The sequence below is a fragment of the Phalacrocorax aristotelis genome, chromosome 1 (genome assembly GCF_949628215.1).
Source record: "Phalacrocorax aristotelis chromosome 1, bGulAri2.1, whole genome shotgun sequence".
NCBI lineage: Eukaryota > Metazoa > Chordata > Aves > Suliformes > Phalacrocoracidae > Phalacrocorax > Phalacrocorax aristotelis.
The window spans coordinates 72,908,177-72,929,793 of NC_134276.1; the positions used below are offsets into that span (position 1 = coordinate 72,908,177).

Genomic DNA, 21,617 nt, shown 5'->3' on the forward strand with positions numbered 1-21,617 from the left:
AATGCTTAAAGGAAGGTTATAAGAAAGATGGGGACAAACTTTTTAATAGGGCCTGTTGCAATAGGTAATGGTTTTAAACAAAAAGAGGGTAGATTTAGACTAGATACAGGGAAGAAATTTTTTACAGTGAGGGTGGTGAAGTATTGCAACAGGTTGCTCAGAGAGGCAGTAGATGTCCCATCCCTGGAAACATTCAAGGTGAGGTTGGATGGAGCTATGAGCAACCTGATCTAGTTGAAGATGTCCCTGCTCACTGCAGGAGGGTAGGACTAGATGAACTCTGAAGGTTCCTTCCAAGCCAAACTATTCTATGATTCTATAAATACTGAACCATCTTCTTTGTTGGAGAACTCATCTTTTTTTAAAAAATGACAATTTTTATGTCCGTTGTTTTGGGGGTCTTTTATTTGTATATGTGTATACATTTAGAGAGCATCTGCTTTGTCCCTTTTCCTGTTATCTGAATAAGCCATCTTGTTTCAATAAGGTTTATTGCCTAGTTTTAAATACGAGGGGGAAAGAGCTGTTAAATCTTTGTTCATACTGTGTCCTGAAAAGCTCTTCACTTAATCCTGCAGCAGTTCAAGCAGGGAGACACAGAGGGAGGCGGTGAACGTGTCCTGTTTGCCCTGGAAGACCCAAACTATTAGAGGTGCTTTCACCTCATTGCATTGCGTGAGGTTTTACATCACACTGAAAAAGTCAGTCTCAATTTTTGTCTGTTGAAATCTTTGTGTATTCTTGACCATGTGCTAGTGCACAGTGAAGGGTGCAGCCTATACTGTGAATGTAGCAGTGATGGTACTTTCATTTACCTTCAGGGTCTGAGTTTCCACTTGACTAGTCCTTCGTGATGATAGTCCCCCTGGCAAGTCAGAGCTAGCCTATGGATGAGTATAGTTCATTTTTGCTCTGGTTAAATGAGATTGTGGCCTGGATTATGATGATGTGTTATTTCTGTGCTGAGTTCTCCTTGTATTTTATAGGGACACAGAAATCTGGGATTAGCTCAGTTTTCATTTTGGTTTAGTGCTTCATCTTTTAAAGCAGCAGAGTACCTCCTCTGAGTTTGCTGTGCAGGCTTAATTAAATGTCAGTGAATTGGTAGGTTTGATGTTCTCACATGACTGTGAATTGACCTTCTGCATTCAGGTGAAACACAGTTTAAAAAGGAATGGGTTCATGATCCTTAATGCAGATTTACCTTTTAAATAAGTACTTGCTAGTGCCAGATGGCAGAGCTGCTACAGGCAGAGGTGAATAACAGAGCATGTCCATTTTTGTGGGTTATTTGGGCATCAAATCTGATTTAAAAAAAAAAAAAAAAAAAAGGACACTGCAATATTCTAGATTGCACTAAAAAGCCAGTAACTTCATCAGGTTTCCTGTGTGATAGGTAAATGTATTTTAAGCCCCAGATTCCTGAAATACAAGCTGCTATAAAAGATTTCTTCTGTCTCATATCAGAAATAGACAGTAGAGGTCTGACTTTAAAGCAAAAGATTTATTTTTTCCCTAGCATCAATGTTATTTCTGTTGAGCAACTGGGAGGACTTCTCCTGAGGACATACAGACCACCATGGTAAACTGTTGATTCTTTTAATGCACATAGAAGGACGTGAAAGAAATAATACCATGCTGACAGTGTCCTCTGTCTCAAGAAAGCTTGCAAGAAGAGCTTGTTTGAGCTCTGTACGTTAGTATGGGGGATTTGTATGAAAAGGATTGCATCCTGAGTATTACTACTATCACTAAATATTAGTATTGTGGCTGTGAATACATGACACAAAAATGCACCCAGCTGAGCTCGTTAGAATGAGGTTATAAACTTTCTCTCAAATATGGGTGCCTGGGAAAAGTTCATTAATTTATTCTCTGTTCCTGAGAAAAGTGGATGACTTTCAATTGTATTTTAGTAAACAGGAGGTAGTGAGTCATAGGAAGAATGTGGTCTTTGTATTTTTGCCTACATAGAAAGATTTCTAATTATTATCCCATAGCTTTGTAAACTCATTGGTGAGAACACGATATTAAAAAACTGATACTTCTACAGGACAGTGATTTTGCACAGAAAAGTTGCATAGAAAAGTGACTGTTTTGCTGGTACGTATGCAGTGAGGCAGACTTGCAAACTAGACCAGAAATAAACTTTGGAAAGAAAGACTAATGGGAAATTAGAGGGCATTCTTCTTGGCTGCCCTCCTATGAAATCCGTAGTTCATCTGGGGAATAGAAGGGAACCAGGGCAAGTTTGCTCTCAACTTTATGAATTTTGGAGAAATTGCTTGTAATCTTATCTCGGAAAGTAAGTTAAGAGTGCTTATGCTTGCAGATTTGCCATTTTTAGTATTAATGTATGAGAAAGCATTCATACTGTCATGTAATTTGCTTTTTTCTGACACTAGGTATTGCTTGTTACTGGGCAGAATCCAATTACATGAAGTTTTAGTCCTAAGTTTTTCTTGAAGTGATGTGGTGTCTTATAGAGGATCCTATGAGAGACGCTACAGGGTTTTGCCGTCTTTACTGAATGCTCACAAACAGTTTGTACAAACAGTTTATCTATAGTACTTTTACTAAAATACATGGTGAACGGAAGGAACCACTTAAGGGTGGGAGTAAAGTAAGAAATGAGAGTTGAATTGAAGGGATTTGTGCTTGACAGTGTTTAATCCACACTTCAAGGATCCAGACCTGTGGTTTCTGGAGGAAAGCCACGACCACCATTGCTAGAGGTGCTCAAGAGGCTTATTTTATTGAGCTCCACAAAGCCATGGCTGGAGGGATCAGAGTGAAATACAGTCAGAATTGTCTTCGCATGCCATGACCTTAATTTCTCACTTCTATTGCTATATAGTGAAATTATATCTTTTATTGTTGCCTCCCTTTTACCGGCATCTTTTGCAATTGAACGCACACAAGTATTATTGCCCTTTCCACTGATACGATCTCAGAGAGACTGAATCAGTTGTCTGAAGGCTCCTCTGTAGTGAAACTGCAAATGCTGCCCCAGCAGTCAGCTCCTGTGGGCCTGAGTGGGCAGAGTGAGACGCGGCTTTGTTGCCCTTGGGGTGGGCTGGACTGTGAAGGGCAGAGATGTCTGCAGGTGGGAGGCCGAGGAAGCAACAGTCCTCCTGGCTCCTGCCATCCAGCTGCCTTCTCCTCCCCTTCTGCCATGAAAGCCCCATTTCTGCCAGCTGCTCTGTGCCACAGAGAGGGAGGCGGAGGTGCTGGCAGTTTGCATGGGGCAGTCGGTGTGTTTTGCTTTCCCCCTTGAATAAGATGCCTCACAGGATCCTTTTGAAGACACCATGTCATTTCAGTGCATTGGGGTAGTGGCAGGGGTCGAGCACCTTCAGGCTACAGAGAGCAGTGGGAGCGGGGGCCTCACTGGCTACATGGAAGGATAAACTTCCATTTGCACAGGAAGTGCTTGAAGGAAGCGGCTGCTTTTGTGCTTGGAAGTGACAGGAGGCTGCCAGCGTGTGCGCGCGCGTGTTTGTGTGTGAGAACTGAGGAAGGGAGGGGCTTGGCTTCAACACCCATGGTGTCTGAATTTTGACTACCTTGTAAATGCTTTGCCTTTTTTGTGGGAAGCAAGTATTTCCTAATAGCTCAAGAAGAACTGAATGTTCTTTTCTGTGCTCATTAGTGGGATTTATATTTCAGATATGTAAACATCCCCACAGCCTTTGATTTCATGGAAAGTCAGAAAATGTCACAAGGGGCCACTGGTAATATTTTATTGAGGGCTAGAAACAATTTGGCACATGTAACAATTGTCTCTTTAAAAACCAGGGGTGTCTCTAAATACCAGTTTTACATAAAATTTAGCAGACAGACAAATGGAGGGCAGAACATTTATCAGTGTGAAGATCTGCTTAGCTGATATTTGTGATAAGTAGCAGACAAGAACTTGCTAGTAATTTCACTCAATTTGTGTTAAGATTTGATACCCCTTCCTGTCATGAGCAAGATATCCAGGATAAATAGGAACAGTAGTTCCTTCCTAGCACTGCACTTACTTGTCACTAACAACATTTGCAAACCTCTAAAAGACTTTAAAGAGAAAGAAGGGAGGTGGCAAACAGGCATTTGGGAGGGCTGTGGTAGCTGCTGGAGAGTGTACTATTTTGCAGCTTTTTAATTTCTTTAAGTATGACATCTTTCCCAACTTCTCTACAACTTTTGCAACTTCCCTACAACTTGCACTTTTTTCCCCCATTTTTCTGTGATTCATATTTCTGGGACCCAAGAAAACAATGTCTTCACAGCAAATATGTGACTATTTGTATGCAAAAATTAATAGCACAGTCTGGATTTCCCCATATTGTGCTGCTCATTTCACGACTGGAGTGCCCAATGTTCCAATTTGCATCAGGTCTGAAGTTGCATTTATCGGTCCATAAAATATATCTGCATGACAAGGTCAGTGCAATGGATTACCCTAGAAGGAAAACCCATCTTACTGATGACATCTCAGGGATTTGTGTAAAACTGAACACCCTCAGAAAATTACCCTTTGGTTACACTACATGGAGGTAATTTCCACCCATTGCTACTTGGATGTTTAATAATATTATTTATCCTAAAAGCATAGCCTCCTGTAATAAAAAAAAGAGACAGGTATGTGGGCATTTAGTAGATAAGAAAAACATGTCCTACTTTGACAAAATCACAGAACAGTAGGGGTTGGAAGGGACCTCTGAAGATCATCTCATCCAACCCCCCTGCTTGAGCAGGCACACCCAGAGCAGGGGGCACAGGAACGCGTCCAGGTGGGTTTTGAATGTCTCCAGGGAAGGAGACTCCACAACCTCCCTGGGCAGCCTGTGCCACTGCGCTGGCACCCTCACAGGAAAGAAGTTTTGTCTCATGTTTAGGTGGAACTTCCTGTGTTCCAACTTGTGCCCATTGCCCCTTGTCCCGTCGTTGGGCACCACTGAAAAGAGTCTAGACCCATCGTCTTGACACTCACCCTGCAAGTATTTATAAGCATTGATGAGATCCCTCCACAGTCTTCTCTTGTCCAGGCTGAGCAAACCCAGGTCTCTCAGCCTTTCCTCATAAGGGAGATGCTCCAGTCCCCTGATCGTCTTGCTAGCTCTCCACTGGACTTGCTCAAGCAGTCCCCTGTCCTTCTTAAACTGGGGGGCCCAGAACTGGACACAGTACTCCAGATGTGGCCTCACTGGGGTGGAGTAGAGGGGGAGGATAACCTCCCTTGACCTGCTGGCCACACTCCTGTTAATGCAGCCCAGGATACCGTTTGCCTTCTTGGCCACAAGGGCACAGTGCTGGCTCAGGGTCAGCCTGCTGTGCACCAGCACTCCCAGGTCCTTCTCAACAGAGCTTCTTTCCAGCAGGTCACCCCCCAGCCTGTCCTGGTGCGTGGGGTTCCTCCCCAGGTGCAGGACCTTGCACTTGCTCCTGTTGAATTTCATGAGGTTCCCCTTGGCCCAGCTCTCCAGCCTGTCCAGGTCTTGTTGGATGGCAGCACAGCCTTCCAGCTGTGACACTAATTTTAGGTACTGGGCACCATTCATTTACTGTCAACAATATTACAAAACTCTTCAGGCTGATTCACCATGGTCTGGTGTTCTTAGTACACCTCATCTCTTCTGCAGAAGCACATAATAAATGGTTGGATTGATCATGCCTGTAATAGCAAACTGGGGCTTCTGTTTAATATCTGAAATATAATGTGAAATACAATATCCACTTGTGCAAACTGGTTTGACCTTTAGAGTGTATTTTGTAATCTTTGCCTTGCTTCCCATTTTGCAGGACAGCACCCTTTAGCTAGACTGACTTGTGGAGGTGTGTATGTGATGACGTTGAGGAACAGACCTAATGTCAGGGCATGCTGTGGGTTCTGGCTCCATGTTTGTTCAACCTGGGGAGGTATTGGCATGCACTTTCTTTCCATGAAAGTCAGGTGCAGAGCAAGATAAATTGTGACTCTGTTTCTGCCTGAGAAGAAGTTGTGATTCACTCAGGAACACAGCCTAGCGTTAGGAATGCTAAAGCACTGCTGCAAACAGTGATATAGATACAGTCACAGATGTGTGTTTTACTTCTTCCCAAGTGGGAGCTGAAAGTAGCTGAAACATTAATGTTGTGAAAGTACAGGTTGCATACATAATGCAAGCAAATCTGAAATAATTCTGGGGAAGTCAGATCAAGACAAGACAAGTTTCCTCTTTTCCTGTAAGGCGTATTTTGATATGATGGTGATAGCGTCTTGTGTAAGTTAGTACTGTGGAAAGAGTTGCCACACTGATCGCAATAATAATTGGCTCAGAACAAAGAGAGTTTATGTTCTTTAAAATCCTGAAGATTGGTATTTCAAAATGGAGACTACGAGGAAAGACTTCAGGAAATCGTACATAGTTCGTTTGTATTTAAGATTTTAAAGAACACTGCATTTTATTTGCCGCAAGGCAAATGAGAAGACCAGACAGAGATGCAGAGAGTGCAGGATGCACAGTATATTTTACCTTCTGTGTGCTTGAGGTTTGTAGTAGGGGTCATAACTATGACCTAGAAAAAGAATGTGCTACCTGGGTTTGTAGGCTGATTATTACAAACTTGAGCCTTTACAGGAAATGTCATCTGAGCTACCTTGGCCTGACAACTTGCTTTGAATGAGCATTTGTTTGCAGCTCTACTGTCATGTGGTTCATCCTCAGCTGCTTGTCTGCTGCAGAGGTTCCTGCTCCTCAAATTTACCAGCATAAACAGCAAATATAGTCCTTCCCCAGCTTTGTTCTGTCAAAGTGCTTTGGTTTAAATTCTACCTTTTGCAAACTGTTCTCTTTTGCTCTTTTTTTTCTGTCCAAATATTCTAGGTTTTTTGGGTTTGGTATTTTTTTAAAGACATTTAGGTTGTACCAACATGTGCAGTTTTGCTGACAGATAGGAGGAGGGGTAAAGCAAGGACAAGCAATGGGAGGTGGTAGCATAGGTTGGCTCAACTCTCATGGGAATAGTATGGCTGGTGGACTGTGCCTCAATAAAAGCTATCAAAGCTAGCCTCCAGGCAAAGTAACTCTATTTTTCGCTGTTTAACTAATGGACAAAATCACACCTGGTGTCATGGGTTGCAGGTGCGCTTCAGAGATGTTGACAACACATTTAATTGCAAAGGAAAGGGTTAGTTCCTCCCTGGAGTAATTTAGGTGCTCTCCAGTAAGTGAGAAAGAGGAAAGAAGGTAGGGAGGAGGAGAAAGTGAGGGCTTTTTCAATAGGACCATATATACGCCCTGGGTTTTTATGTTTGTTTTTTATCACACTTCCAGGTTTCTCTACAGGCAATGGTGTCATGTACTTCACTTTCTGCAGTATTTAGGAATAATGGTGTGGCAGATTTAATTGAGAACTGGTGTTCTCCTCAGTTTGTGTGGTAACCCTGGTTGCAAGTACCAAGCGACTGGGGGGATAAAAATCTCAGTATCTGTAATTTCCTTCAGAGAATAATCTGAATGGCTTTTAAAGTCTGGCAGCAAGCACTAAGGCTTGAACTGCCATCATCAGTCGATTGCAAAACCATTTCTATGTGGCTTTAATTAAGCAAAAATACACTGCAGTCTGTGAAGAATCTTTTTTTCTACCATCATCATTTCTTAATGCAGAAGGCCAGAGGCACAACATGTCAAGAAGCTGCTGCTTTGGTGTGGTCTGCAGTAGTGCATTACCACACTCTGCCGTGGTCTTACTGCTATTACAAGACAATGTAATTTAAAAACTGTACAACTGTGAGAAAGAGGGGCTTGAGTCGGCACTCAGTTAGAATCTTTGATATGCAAGTGACATTGGATTCTCTGGGTGTACTACCTGGGCATGTACTACTGATGTTCAGTTTAGTTGTTATGGCTAAGGCTAGTACTTCAGTGGTTCTTAATCGGGTACCAAAGCACAACAGCATTGGAGTGCAATTAAAAAAATGTGGTTGTGTCAAAGAGGAGAACTTACAGGCAGACTCTAGAAATGCAGTTGAAGAACCAAAGTTGCTTTTAGAATGGGGTGGAGAGTAGGGCACCTGTGCGAGGTCAGAACTCGCTGGGAGATCACAAGGTAGGATTTGCCTTCTCTGCAGAAGTTGCAGTATTTTTCTAAAAAACTCACTGATGGACTGATTTTAAAACATGTCACACTATAATGTGTGATTTCCAGTGTTGCTCTGCAAAATGGGTGTGACTTCCTGACGGTAGCGAGCAAGGTACGAATATAACTTGCCAGAAGAGAAACTCGATGTAGTTACTAGGTCACGTTGCCTCTATTTTGCAGACAAAATTCAGAGATAAAAGGGATTTGCCTGTGGCCACAGAACTAGTAATTTTTTGTCATTGTATCATAAATACGATTTTTAGATTCCTTTATCATCTCTGCCATTTTCATTTCTTCATTTTAAGTTAAATAAATACTGACAGATTTAAGTATTTATATTAAATGTCCTGAAGGTGAATGGTGGTACAGTATATTACAGGATTATAATGTAGCAGGTCCATTGTATCAGCCCTTGATCTTGTGACTGTGGCTAGCTGTGACTGGCTTTGTGAGTAGCTTTCGCGGTGTCTAGGAGCTTTCACAGTACGTGTCCTGCTTTTAGAATGGAAAAAGAAAAAATAACTATGCTAAATAAATACAGTTGAAGTTACAAAGGCTACCAAATTGGTAAATTCAGTGCAGGCACACAAAGTTCCAAAGTAGAAATTATTTTAAAAGACTTTGCCAAAACATATTGGATATTACATTTAACCCTGAAAAGATCTCCACATAATGTCAGATGTCTCTGTCCTCACTGAGGAACTCTCCAAAAGCCAGAGTAAGTAAAACGCTTTGTAACTTCTCATCTGAACTGACAGTCATAGAAGAGAACTTCAAGTTTGTTCTGCCTTTGCCTTGGACAATGAAAAGAGAAGAAAACTTGAGCTGCCTTTAGGCTGCTTCTGCAAAGAGCTATAATTTTGACAGAAATTTTAGATGCTCTGCTGATGCGTGCATAGAAGTATAGGGCTGGATGGAGTTTCCTGAGCTGTTGAATCTAGTCTTAACAGTGACATAATGCTCCTTTTATATGGAAACCAAGTTTTTCCTTGGCTAAACTAGCTTTCTTGGTTGCTGTTATTCCAGTTAGATTAGTTATTTTTTTAGCATCCTATTTATCTTAATGCTTTTTGCACCTCTTTGGTGTTTAGCTCTTGTCATGTATTTCTGGAGAGCAAATTGTAACTCATCTCAGCCTCCACTTTGCCAAGCTTAACAAGTTTTTGGTCTGCTCTGGGGAGGTTGACTCTTCATTGTCCTCATAAACCTTTCTCTACCCATGTTACAAACTGAGGTGGGCAGTGTTTGTTCCTGACTCAGTCTCGTTGTTTTTTGTAGTGACAAGAGCACATTGTCTGGTACACCCTAACACCGTATTTGCTGTTTTTGTGGCTGCATTGTCTGACACTGAGGTTTTCCTTCTTATTTTTTTCTCAACTGATAAACTCCCAATTTGTAGTGGAAGTTCCTCTTAGTCTGTAGTGTGTTGTTTTGTCTTAGTGCTTTGTAACTTCATCTTATTTCTTTTACTTCAGTCCGGGTTCTTCTTGATAGTTTTGATTTTCCTAATATTTACATACAGCAGTGTAAACTGATGAATTGCATCTTAACTACTGCATTGCAAATCTGAACACTGTTTGCTTTATGTATGAATCTTCCCTGACTTTAATGTTTTAAGCAGTAGAACTGCTTAAACTGATCAGTATATTTTTCTGTGAATTAAAGTTTTAGCTTTCTTAATCCTGCTGTATATATTTATATATTTTTCCCCATCTATATATTTTACTAGAGAAGTATCTTCTCCACATAGGAACGTGCTGCCTTGTCACAGTTCTGTGGTACCATGGTTAAAGATTTCTAACATGCACTGTTGTAGCAAAAACTGGCAGATATTTCCAGTTAAAAATCATACTTGTTCTTGTCCTGGAGAACATATTAGTTGAAGAGCTTTTGTTTTGTCCTTATGATAAAAAATTTGATCCATGGAGCTATTTGCTAACTCCCAGGTACACAGTTAATGTCTTTGTTCTATAATTCTGAGTGTAAATTGACAGGTGAAGGTGTGAAGCTGGAAGATCAATTTGTGTGGTGCATCAGTTGTGCAGTAAGCAAGTGCTTATAAATTATTGTCTTCCTTCCGTAATGCTTTTGGAAACATGAAATAACTGTACTACTCGTTCCAGTGGCACCTGTAACAACAGGTAGTCCAGCAGTGCAACAGTGTGCTGAGAGAGCTTGAACAGTGTCCATCCTTGGAGTTTTTTAAGACCCAACTGGATAAAGCCCTGAGCAACCTTGTCTGAGCTGAGAGATGACCCTGCTTGGAGCAGAAAGCTGGACTATCCTTTCCAGCCTGACTTATTCTGTAAAGTCAGATTCCACTACCTCTTGCTGAGGAACGGATTCTCTCTCGGAAAGAGATGTGCAGTGGAGTAATCATTCAGCAGAGTGTGCTGAACACAGTAGTGTTGCTTTGCTGGGTTTGGCTTCTGTTCTTCTGTAATGTCTCAGCCTGCAAAATGCTGTGATGCTTCAAAGGGGCAATCATGCAGCTAGCTTGCATGGATTCACATAAATTCTTCATTCTGACAGGATTTTCATGTCATTAGAAAAAAAAGAAGAAAAAAAAAAGGATATATCTGAATCATCTGGTTGTGTCTGGGCTATAGCAGGAGAGAGTAACTTCAGTAGGACTGCGTTAGAGGAAGCCTGTCTCTTTCTTGCCTTTGAGGTAAAAGACTGAGCTAGAGTTTTGAACTGGCTGCTTTCTTGGACTGTCCTGTAGCCCAGGTCATTTCCCATCAGATTAATCTGCACTTTGCTCTCCAGTTTGCTCCCTCATCCTGATCCACTGCTTTTTTATACTGTGTTACTTCTGGGTTTGCTTCTGGAGTGAGTGAGTTGGTAGAAATAATTTACGCCATGGGCTGCTCCCCATATGGACAGCACTGTGCCAGGTTTGCCTATGGACCTCGTCTTGCTCTCCATCCCAGCAGGTTTTGCTCTACCCAACACCCCAGCTGCCATCTTGCCAGGGTGCGAGGCACCTGCTCCTAGTTTATCACTCTAAAGCACCATTCTGTTGGGTTCCAACACAGCTTTTGCATCATTTCGGAAACTGTCAACCTGAAAATTCAGAACAGTACTCTCACAAAATAATGTCTTCAGATCACTGTAGGGGCTGAGGAGAGACCATGGGTGAATTATTAAGGCACTGCGTGACAACTGTGTTGGGCAGAACAGAAGCAGCCCAGGGCAGTGTGATGGGGAGCCTCCCCTGCACCTCAGGGCCTCGCTCAGGGACTGACCCTAACAGCTGGTAGATTAAGCGGTGTAGATGTTGGATTTGCCTGGCTATAGAGGGAGCCTAGGCTTTCTAAGGTTAAAGTTAACTTTCAAGTCTAGCTGCCTTACTTTCCTACCACATGGATTGTGTATCTGTTTGACAATGAACTTGGATAAGGATTCTGAACTGATTGATTTAGGCGATAAAACATGGTAGGAAATGTCTTGATTATACTTCTTAAAGGGGAAAAAAACCCACATTAAGACGCCTGTTGCTTAGGAGTGGTGAATGGTGTTGGTATGGCCAAGGACAGTACATTACTTCTCACAGTGGAAGAGCTGTGGGTGTTGGCAGCAAGAAATGAAACTCTTGAATCTCTCTGCCAGCAGCATCAGAATTCAGTGTGGACCTGCAGGAAGTAAAAGTTGCTTGGGGGGCTGGGTTCAGTTGTTAGCATTTCTGTTTTGCGGACCATCCTCTTGGTGAAGTAGATGCAGTGCCGTGTGGTGACCCCAGCACTGACTGCAGCTGGAATGAGCAGATGGGACAAGGTAGCTGCATTGAGAAGCTATGCTGGGAGAGCTCGGTTGTTGCTGGTGACGTGAAGTAGCTATTTTATTGAGCTTCTTTTACCGTAACTGCATTGAGTCTTTTACATACTTAATAGAAAAGTCATTTTAGTTAAATGCATTGTATTTTCATTAATATAGTAGAAGGGAGATATGTATCACAGTCCCTAAGTGTAAATTTTACAGTAACAGTACCTGATTCTGAAATTTGTCTTTCAGCTTTTTGTTCTCTTTCCTCAGTACTGATCCACATTCCAGATTCTGTTTCAAATGGTAAAAAAGCTAAGTTATAAAATGTTAACACTCTGCATTTTTTAACATGTTTTTAGTGATTGTTTTTTTAATTGTTCCTATATTTATTGCTTTCCCCCAAAATTTTATTTCCTATGTTAGTATCCTGTTTATTTGGATCCATTCAGTTAGAAACACTTTGTCCTTTTTGTGTCTTTCAGACTTCATTAAAAAAGAACTGGGTGCACATGCCAAATTTCATCTGTGAAAGATGGAGTAAGGTAATATAATTTCAGTGATTTTTCAGTGATTGCCATCATAATGTGTGAAAATCTGTGGACACTGAATGCAAAGGTTCAAAGATGAAAAAAATTAGAGGCAGACAAACCAAAAGGAACTTCAGCCTCAGAAATAACGGAGTCCTGACAAGATCCTGAGTTCTGGTATCAGTGGCATGCTTACCCTATGTTTTGTACTGTGGGTAATTAATTTAATTTGCCAGAGGTTTTCTGTTATCATTGGGTGCGCTGTCCACAAAAACTCAGGCAGGTCATTAGCTAGTGAGTGTATGATTTATTAATCTTTGAACAAATTATGTGTTTCTGGAAATGTGTGAGATTTACAGTACAGCCTATGCTGAAAGGCCAATATTTGTCACCTGTTTCCACCATAAGAACAAACTGGTGGTTCTTTAATTTTCCTCCCTGCCCATCCTGGGTCAACAAAGATGACAACAAAGGCAGATCTGCCTTTGTCGTCATTGAATATTGCTGTAGCATAGAGCAATATCCTTCAGGATGGGAACTGAATCCTGCTGGGCACTTCACAAACATTTGTCAAGTGTTTACTCCTCCACAGTGAAAAAGCTACTTTATGTTCTGTGACGTGGCAGGGAGCAGAGGCTGGTGGTCACATTACTAGGCCTGAGAGGTGAATGTGTGTCTTGGTGGGGTTCCTGTTAGTAGCAGACTCTTGTGAGAAGACTCTTGCCCACTCATTTCCAAGCAAAGTTCAGCCATAGGACTCCTCTTGCTTCCTTTGGGCTGGAGCAGCTGCACCTGGCTTCTGGGATTTCAGCGTAAGAGAAGTTGTGGCACAAGTGCTGGTGATGTGTGGGATATGCCCATAACTGCAAGGCAGTATGAAGCAGACGCCAATCAAATGAGTCTTCTGGTAGAGGCAGGATGTTTTGCTGGTCTGGGACTAGGAGGTAGCGAGAGGTGAAACGTGATGCTCATGGTCACATGTGATACTCACCGTCACGTGTGTAATCATGTGCAGAAGTTGAGGGGGCACCCTCCATCTCCTCATCTCTGATGTATTGTCCTCAGTGCCCTTTTACAGAGTTCAGTGAAGAATGAATGGTGGAGTTGAGTCAGTGGTGAACAGTAGAGAATTTTTTCCCCAACTCCTGCTAAGAGAGAACAAGCTCATTTGTAAGCTCAAGCCGACAGAGTCAGCAAATGCACTTTCTCATGCAGCATTGCTTTTCTTGTATCAGATGTGTGTCTTAATGCAGACTGAGGATCAATTACTGAAAAGTTGAAAGAGGTATGTTACCACAGTTGTGCCTACATCTGGAATTAAAGCAAGCGGTCAATACCATGGACTGGGTTAGTTAACTGGGGCAGAATGGAATGCAGTGCGCAATGGGATGCTCCAGGGGCTTATGTGTAATTTTTTCCTTTCACCATCTTGAACTGTTCAGTGAGGAATAACTTTGGAATCAGGCATGCACTTACAGATCTTTCTTGGTCCCAAGAAGGCAGGGATGAAGTTGCCAGCAGCAAATAAGCATTGCCAAACCCTTAGCTAGCTTTACTGTGACTTAAAAGGAACTGCAGTAATACTACTCCTTCATACCATCTTTCTTTCTTCTATTAATCATTGTCTGCATTGGAAAAGATATGCCTGGGGCAATCCTGCATCTCCATCCAGTTCAGGGCTGCTTCTTGCTGAAGAAACGGAAAAAGAGTTGTCTGTCTTTCCCCAGACAGCTATGTCTTCTCCCCTGTGGTCTATCTCCACGCTTTTAAAGAAATCCATAACAATAGAGGGAAAACCCAGCATTTGGGGCTCCCCTACAAGGACAGCATATCATCCTAATTAGGTGTTTCTCAAAAATGGCTCCGGCTGTGCAGTCAACTCCATACAGGCAGATCCCAGTATTCATTTGAAGCTTTGTATTAGATGAGATCTGCAGAGAAAAGAGGGAAGAAATAAAAGAGAATGCCACCCACTTCTGTTTGCCTGCTTGCTCGTTATTTTGGTGGGTATTTTCTTTCAACTGATTTAGATTTAGTGGCTTCTTCATTAAAAGTCAAACTCATTGTTACATATGTAAAGCTTTTTTGATTGAGGCTCCTTAATGTGTGTGTATAAAACAGAGTTTATCTCCAGTGGCACCCTTTTTAAGTAGCAGTCCCTGCTTTCTCTTAGTCAGTTCTCTGGGTGACATCTCCAGAAAACATGCCCTGCTAAAGCACATACTCCTATAGGTGATAGACAAACTGTGTGAGTGACCGACTAAGGAGAGGAAATTGTTATTAGCACAGCAAGCAGCTTTATGAGTGTTGTTAGTTTTACTGCAAGTTTACTCTCTGCTTTTACAGTTTGTTTTATAACAAAAACTGGCATTTGCTACTTTGTTCTTTCCCCTCTTGTTTTTCCCTTTTGCCAGTTTGTAAAGTATATTAAAATGCAGACCAGGCCGCATGTGAATGCATGGCTGTGTTAAATGTGCAGTGATCCTGCTTCTTAGACCATCATATTCACCATCCTCTTGTTAGTGCTAGATCAATTGTGTGCACCATGCCAAATTGGTATGTGTAATGGCAGTAACTACATGTGCAGTTATCGTGTAATATGAGGCACTTGGCCTTTCAGTAACATTCTATATTACATTAGGTATTTTTCTGATTCTGTTGATTCTAGTCTGCAGAGTTAACCATGCATTCTGCAGTGAAGAAAGAGATGAAGGACCAAGTCTCTTAAATGAAGGTATAATCAGATTGAGTAGAGCCTAAATGCAGGGAGAGGCACAGAAAGAAGGGTAAGAGGACGTGATGATACATTGCTAATGAGAACAGCTGTAGAGAGCACAGAGCCAGGGAGAGGCAGCAGCAGAATTTCAGATGTTTTAAGTGTCTGGAGACAGCAAAGACCTGTGGCTTATTACTTTGCTTCTTTACTATGATGACTTCTGTCCCTTTTTACAAGTGTTTACCCTACATTATGTTTTGCACAAGCACAAATAGAAATTAAGTGTTTTCTGGAATTAAATGCTGCTCTTACACCAAGGCATTTAAAGTGTTTGGAGCATTATCCTGTCCAAGCTTACATTCAGTTCAATAACATATTCATTTTACTCCTGTGTTTGCATTTTAATTATAAAGCTGTTACAGTGTTTAAACTACAAAATGCCCAGCACCTAGTTGTTATTAATAATCTCAGCATTATCCTTGGGAGATATATAGATGAACTACCATAGATTCATTAGGAAGATTTCAGGAATAATTGTTTCACTAAAACATACTGAGAGGATAAACACTTAATCCAAACCATCTACATCAGCCCTCAAGATTAGCTGCCTACCTTTCTACTTTCATTCTTGGAAACTTTGCATATGAATCATTTCCTACTTCCAGTGGTATTTTCCATATAGCTAGGAAAATAAGATAGAAGTGACCCTCTGGGTCCTCAAGTCCAGACCTCCGTATGTCAAAAGGTCTGACTGTGCAGTACAAATGCTTGCCAACTCTCGGTTTGGCCTCTAAGGCTTGGTGGAATACAATAGCTTGAAGCACTGTAATGAAAGGCAAAAGTCTGCCTCAATAGTATGCCACAGACCGGGGCACGGCTAGCATGCTAGTCTCTGCAGAATAAATAGCAGAAAGGCTCCTAGTAATCTGTAGATTTGATGCATGATTTTTCATAACTTTTGTGAGGGCAAGGCAGATAGGCTTTAAACACCTGAGGTCAAATTTTCAAATACGTACCTTTAATCTTAACTCAGTCATCTCAGGTCTCCCAGGAAGTCAGGTCAGTCTTAAAGTCTACATCAGGAGAAATCTTAACTTGTCTGTTCTTTTCTGCTCATAGTTAGGCATGTGCTCATGTGCTGTCCCTAAGCTGAGTTGCCTTGCTGAACCAGAGTTTATTGAGGTGCCCAAAAGTGTTAATATAAGCAGAGCCCAAGTAGAAGTTTTTAGCTATGATATTCAGAAGGAATCTTAACTGGCTGCCTGTTTTGAACATTGTGTGACATGTACAGACAGCTACAAACCTGCTTCTAAAGCACCAGGATGCACAACTCACACTTCTACTGTTTGAAGAATGAATCAATAAGTAGGTGTCTTAAAATTCAGGCCCAATTTGTCTGAAGGAGGCAACATACACAAATATCACCTTTTAACAAGATGATTACTTTCAGCTCAAGGCATAGAAATGCCAATTTGGGACAAAAAAAAAAAAAGAGCTTAAAATTGCAGACTAAGGGAATGTTTTATGTGCTCTTAAGGTATTTTTTTGCAAATTTTTTGCATGTGTATGGCAAGCAGATAGAGGTACAAAAGTGCTAAAACAACAAGAAAAGGAAAAGAGACAAAAGGTTCTTGCATCCTATTGAACAGTTTTCTTGACTGGGTAATGTATTTATCTTTTCAAAAAGCCTTTACATTTTATCAAGAAAATCATACCTCAGCACAAAAACTTTTGCAGACGTAGCACGCCAACATGTAGTGACCCAACAACTCGGAAAGTCTGCATGAACATATTCAGCAGTTTGTGAATAGAAGAAATCGTACTGAATGGTGGGAATTTAAGGTACTGTGCAGCCCTTGAAACTTGGGTAACGCAGAGCCCAGAAGCACCTCAGATTTGCCCTGGGATTTCCCATATCAAGTTAAACAAGGGCCTAGCTATATCTTGCTGTATATCTTCTGATTTTGGGCTGTCTGGAGCTTTCAGGAAGTCTTAGGTATTTTACTCATCATTTCACATAGCTTTTTGTAATCTCAGAAGCAGCATTCAGGTTTCGCATCTCTCATATTTTAAAAGCAGAGTTTCTGGCTGTCAGAGTGACTTTTTAAGTTGCTTTATAGGTAATTCCCAAATTGGGAATTTCTCAAAGGTACCTTTTTTTATGTGTGATTAAAATATAGATCTGTTACTAAGATTTTTTTTACAGGATTTTTATTACTTGATACTATTGAACATTGTATATATTTCTAAGGAAATGGAAAATGTGATCTAGGCAACTTCAGGCTTGTTAATTTGACCTTAATAGCCTTAGAAATTTTTTTTTAAGGAATTAATAATTAAAGACACAGGAGTTGAGTGGAAGCAGGATGAAACACGATCTATTTTGCCAAGACAAGTCATGTCAGACTGACCTAGTATCTTTTTTTAATAAGAAAGTAGGTTTCTAGAAAAAGGAAAAAAGTGCTGGATCTGGTCTCTCTGGATTCTACTGAACCATTTAACATGGTGCTGATCCAAAATTACTGTTCAAGGTGGAGGAGGATTAGGTTAGTGTAAAACCAATGAACTCAGGCAAAGAACTGGCACAAGAGGAGACAACAGGAGGTAGATATGTGAGATGAATTATTCTGTGGGAGTTGACTTGTTTAGTTTTCTTGAGATTTTTTGGTTTTGTTTTTTTTTTTTTTAATGATTTTGTTGTCGTATTGAAAGCAGGCTGTTGATACTTACTGATGGGAGGAGGACATTAATTTCCTGCATGTGGTTTTAGATGGAATGACTATACAGTTACTTTTACAATTAGGTAATACTAAAGGGATGGAATTCAACACAGCAACGTGTCAGGCCACACACCGGCAGGAACTTACTGAGTTTAACCTTGATGTCAAAATTAGCTGTCTAAGCTCTTATATAATCAGTGGAAAGAGGCAGATTTTTAATTAGGCACTGGACTCCTGCCTTTCTTGACTGTTAGAGCCTAGGCACCTGACTCTGGCATCTGTGCTGAATGCCTTAAATTGGATGGTGCTGCAGCCTCAGCGTAGGAAGTAATGCAACAACTTTTCATATGAACAGGGAGTTGAACAGTGGAAGACTTCGAAGGAGAAAGGCCTATGTGAGGGTGAGTGGCTTCGAGTTTGTCTCCAGTCTGTCTATTTGATACCATCATGAAAATGATGGATGGGATCCAGGGAAGTGTCAGGAGAGGTATTTCTCATTGAGGGAGAGCCTCTCAGCTGGGTGCATCTGGGCAAGGATCTGGAATAAGTGTGCAACACTTCTTGCAACATCCAGGAAACTTCAGTTCAGTAATAGAAGCAGAAAAGAGCTACAGGGATGATCAAAGGAATGATGTTACAAGAGCAGTCTGAAGCAGCTCTGTTGGATATGTCAGGAAGACTAGCAAAATGGGAAATGTAATTGGTGCAGCTATGCCGCCGGAGTCGTGGGGAGCTTTGGAATATGGCTGATATCAGCTAGGTGATAGCTAACAAGCAGGATGTCTGTTGTCCATCAGAGAACTAATGAAAATCCATATGTAACAGGGTGGTATTGTGGGAAGGTTATGATACAGAAACAGAAGTGTCCAGACATATGATTTAAAGATAACATGGACTGAATAAATGCACTTTTTAGTGATTGAAGTTTCTGTGTGTGTACCTAGCATATGGATAAAATATTTAACGTGCATAGATATGCATAGTGATAATCCCATAATATATGACAGTAGTCAGTAGGAGAATGCTCAATGTATGTTTAAGGAAGAGCTTAAAGATTTATCAAGGGCAATAATTGCTTGGATTCTTTGGACTTAGGCTGTTTGGCAGCTTGTGCTTTTTGATCCACTCCTATGCAGTGTGATACTTACCATCTGCTGTATTGCCTTACAGTTTCCCTGCACTGCACTGGGAAAGCTGTGTGATAAATCAGGCATCAAGTGAATTTGTAGGTCTGGCCAAAGGTGTGTTACATTTAGCCTGTGACAAAGATAGGTTTAGAAGCAGACTGCTGGGCAGCAAACTCATGACTAGGGATAGAAAAGCTTACTCTAAAGTGAAAATTGCGGTTGAAGATCCCTGATGTGCCTGTAGTGACAAATGATGGGTGCAGTACTTAGAGTCAGTGACAGCCCCTGCCCAGATATCTCCTTAGTTTGACAAATGTTTAAACTTGTAACTGTATGTTGGTGAAGAACTGTCCTTTGCCTAGATGCTGGTTTGTCCCAGCACCAGGTGCAAAAAGGAACTGAATTCCTTGAGCAAGGGTGAGTAATGTGCTTTCTGCTCTGCCACAAATCCTGAGTTGCTCTAAGTGGCTTTATCCGCTATGAAGACATTGGTCAGGTCATTCTTTAGCAAAATTCTCCATAAAATAACAGGAGGAAAACACCACAGCAAGAAACCTTTTTAATGTACTTCTGGCAAAGCTATGTTTAGTTCTCTAGTTGTTTGTTTGTTAATAAGTGCTTAGCCTGTGTTTCTGAGGTTTTTAAGTGCCTAGAAGAATATCAAGAGAGAATAGGAAGGCTCCTTGCTTCCTAATGAATTATTACATAGTGGTACTAAGCCGTTATTGTATTGTGGTAAAAACAATTGTGTGGTGATCTCACAGTCCTTACTTGGAAGACTGCACAGTAAAGAAAAAGCACTGTTTATGGACTGAATTGTCAATAGGAAGGGGGGGTGTTCTGTTGAAAGCACAGTGCTTGGAATGGCAGTCTGAGAGGATGGGTGGCAAGGAGGGAGGACTGAAAAGATAAGAGTGAAAAAGTGTGAGTGCTTGTTCAGGTTTATTAGAGTCATGATCAACTCCCTTAGATTTAGAATCTGTCGCAGTTTAGGTTTGGCCTTTTTTCTATATTCTAGGTTTTATTTAGCTCCAAGTCATGTTCTTCTGGCTAGCAAACCGGGGGTTTAATTTTAAAATCTGTCTAAGCCTCTTCCTGAGAGACAACGCTTGGAGCATCTCAGGGCCTGCATGGCTGTCACTTATAAGGATGCCCAGAGAAACTGGAAGAATGTCACTTGAAGAGGTTTCTGGAGGAGAAAAGATAATCAGGTCTGAGGGACTCCCGCCTCTTAAGTTTCAGGAAAAGGCATCTCACGCTTCTATTGAGGAAAAAAAAGAAATAGAGGAATTTCTGTCAAACCTTTCCTTCCTATCACAATTCTTTGGGGGGAGTAGGAGGGATGAGGATGGATGAAATAAGCACAAATGAAGAGACAAACAAGAGTATTGTCAGGTTTGCAGTACTTCCCTGGTCTGCCAAAGAACTGTTGTAGATCATTATTAAACATGAGATGTTGGAATGCAAATTTAATCCTGTTTCATAGTCTCTTAAGATAGCTGTTTAAAAGTCAAAGAATTGCCTTTTGAAGGTTCTTATCCCTCTCTACTCAGTTCTAACAAACTGCCTATTTTGCTTAACTTCAGTACAATTCAGTGAAGTGAATCCCATCCAAAGACTATACACCTTCCTTAACCTTTTCACAGCATGGTGTTTAGTCAAGGTAAACACTATCCTCATGGTTTGTTCATGCAGATTCTTAAACAGTAATGAAAAATGAAATATTCTAAATACAATTCAAAAGGGTCTGTGTGAACTGTATTTCTGCCGAACTGTATGCAGTACAAGAGAGAAGTTTGTTCCAACTTACTTGGATCTTTCTGTCATGATACTTTTAACAGTATGTTTTCTGTTCAGATAGATTATATGCTATAAAAACTAAAAATAAAATGTTCCAAGGAATTTTGGGGGTTTGTAGGCAAGCATGACTGAGTTAATATTAATTTCTTCCTCAAATATGTTTATGCTAATTTTGCTTTGAAACAAAAATACATCCATTTGGGAATATTTATGTTCAAGATTGTTCTGTAATTTCCATATTAAAAAAAAAAAATAATCTTAGTTCAGCTCCTGATAGGCTTTAACCCCAGCAATGCCTAGAACACAAAGATAGTCTAAAAGATGTATTGTGGCTCAGGCCCTTACTCTCCTTGAAAGCATTTAAAAATTAAGCTGTCTGAAATTGTACTTTATTGTTGACTTTTTGCCCGGGTTAACATGAGCAAGCAAAGAAAAAAAATTAAAAAGTGCTGCTTAGCTGTTAACACAGAGTTATTTTGAGTGGCACATTTTAACATTGATCTGGTGTTTCTGACAAGAGGCACTTTCACTGTGGTTGTGCACGTTCGCGTTGGTGACTTTCCTTTAGGAGAATCTGCTGGGATTTGTGATAAGGTGATTTTTGGAGCTGTCCCAGGCAGCCGCCAAATATTCTCAAACATTCGAAGTGGAGGTGTAGAGAAAAACTTGTTTTTCTCTTGTGTGGTTGTGTGGAGGAAACTCCAGCTATGTAACCCTACAGGTCTGGTATAATGTCGTGGAAACATCTTGGATAGTGGGGTTTTCATCACTTTGGTTGGGAGCTTCATTCCATAAACTTTGAGATGTCCACCTTGAGATTGTTTTTTTCATTTGTTTGTTATTAGCTGGCAGT

The 21,617-nt window shown here is 40.9% G+C and overlaps 1 protein-coding gene across 15 annotated transcripts in view; it reads left to right on the forward strand.

The window, feature by feature from the left end:
• Nucleotides 1–21,617, forward strand: part of INPP4A (inositol polyphosphate-4-phosphatase type I A) — a 130,106-nt gene that overhangs the window by 40,993 nt on the left and 67,496 nt on the right. For 13 of the 15 annotated variants that reach the window (XM_075093171.1, XM_075093263.1, XM_075093199.1 and 10 more), the window contains exon 2: nucleotides 12,357–12,416. The exons of the other annotated variants lie outside the window; for them this stretch is intronic. The gene's annotated coding sequence lies outside the window, so the exon portion shown is untranslated. The remainder of the gene's footprint in view (nucleotides 1–12,356; nucleotides 12,417–21,617) is intronic. 15 annotated transcript variants of the gene reach the window in all.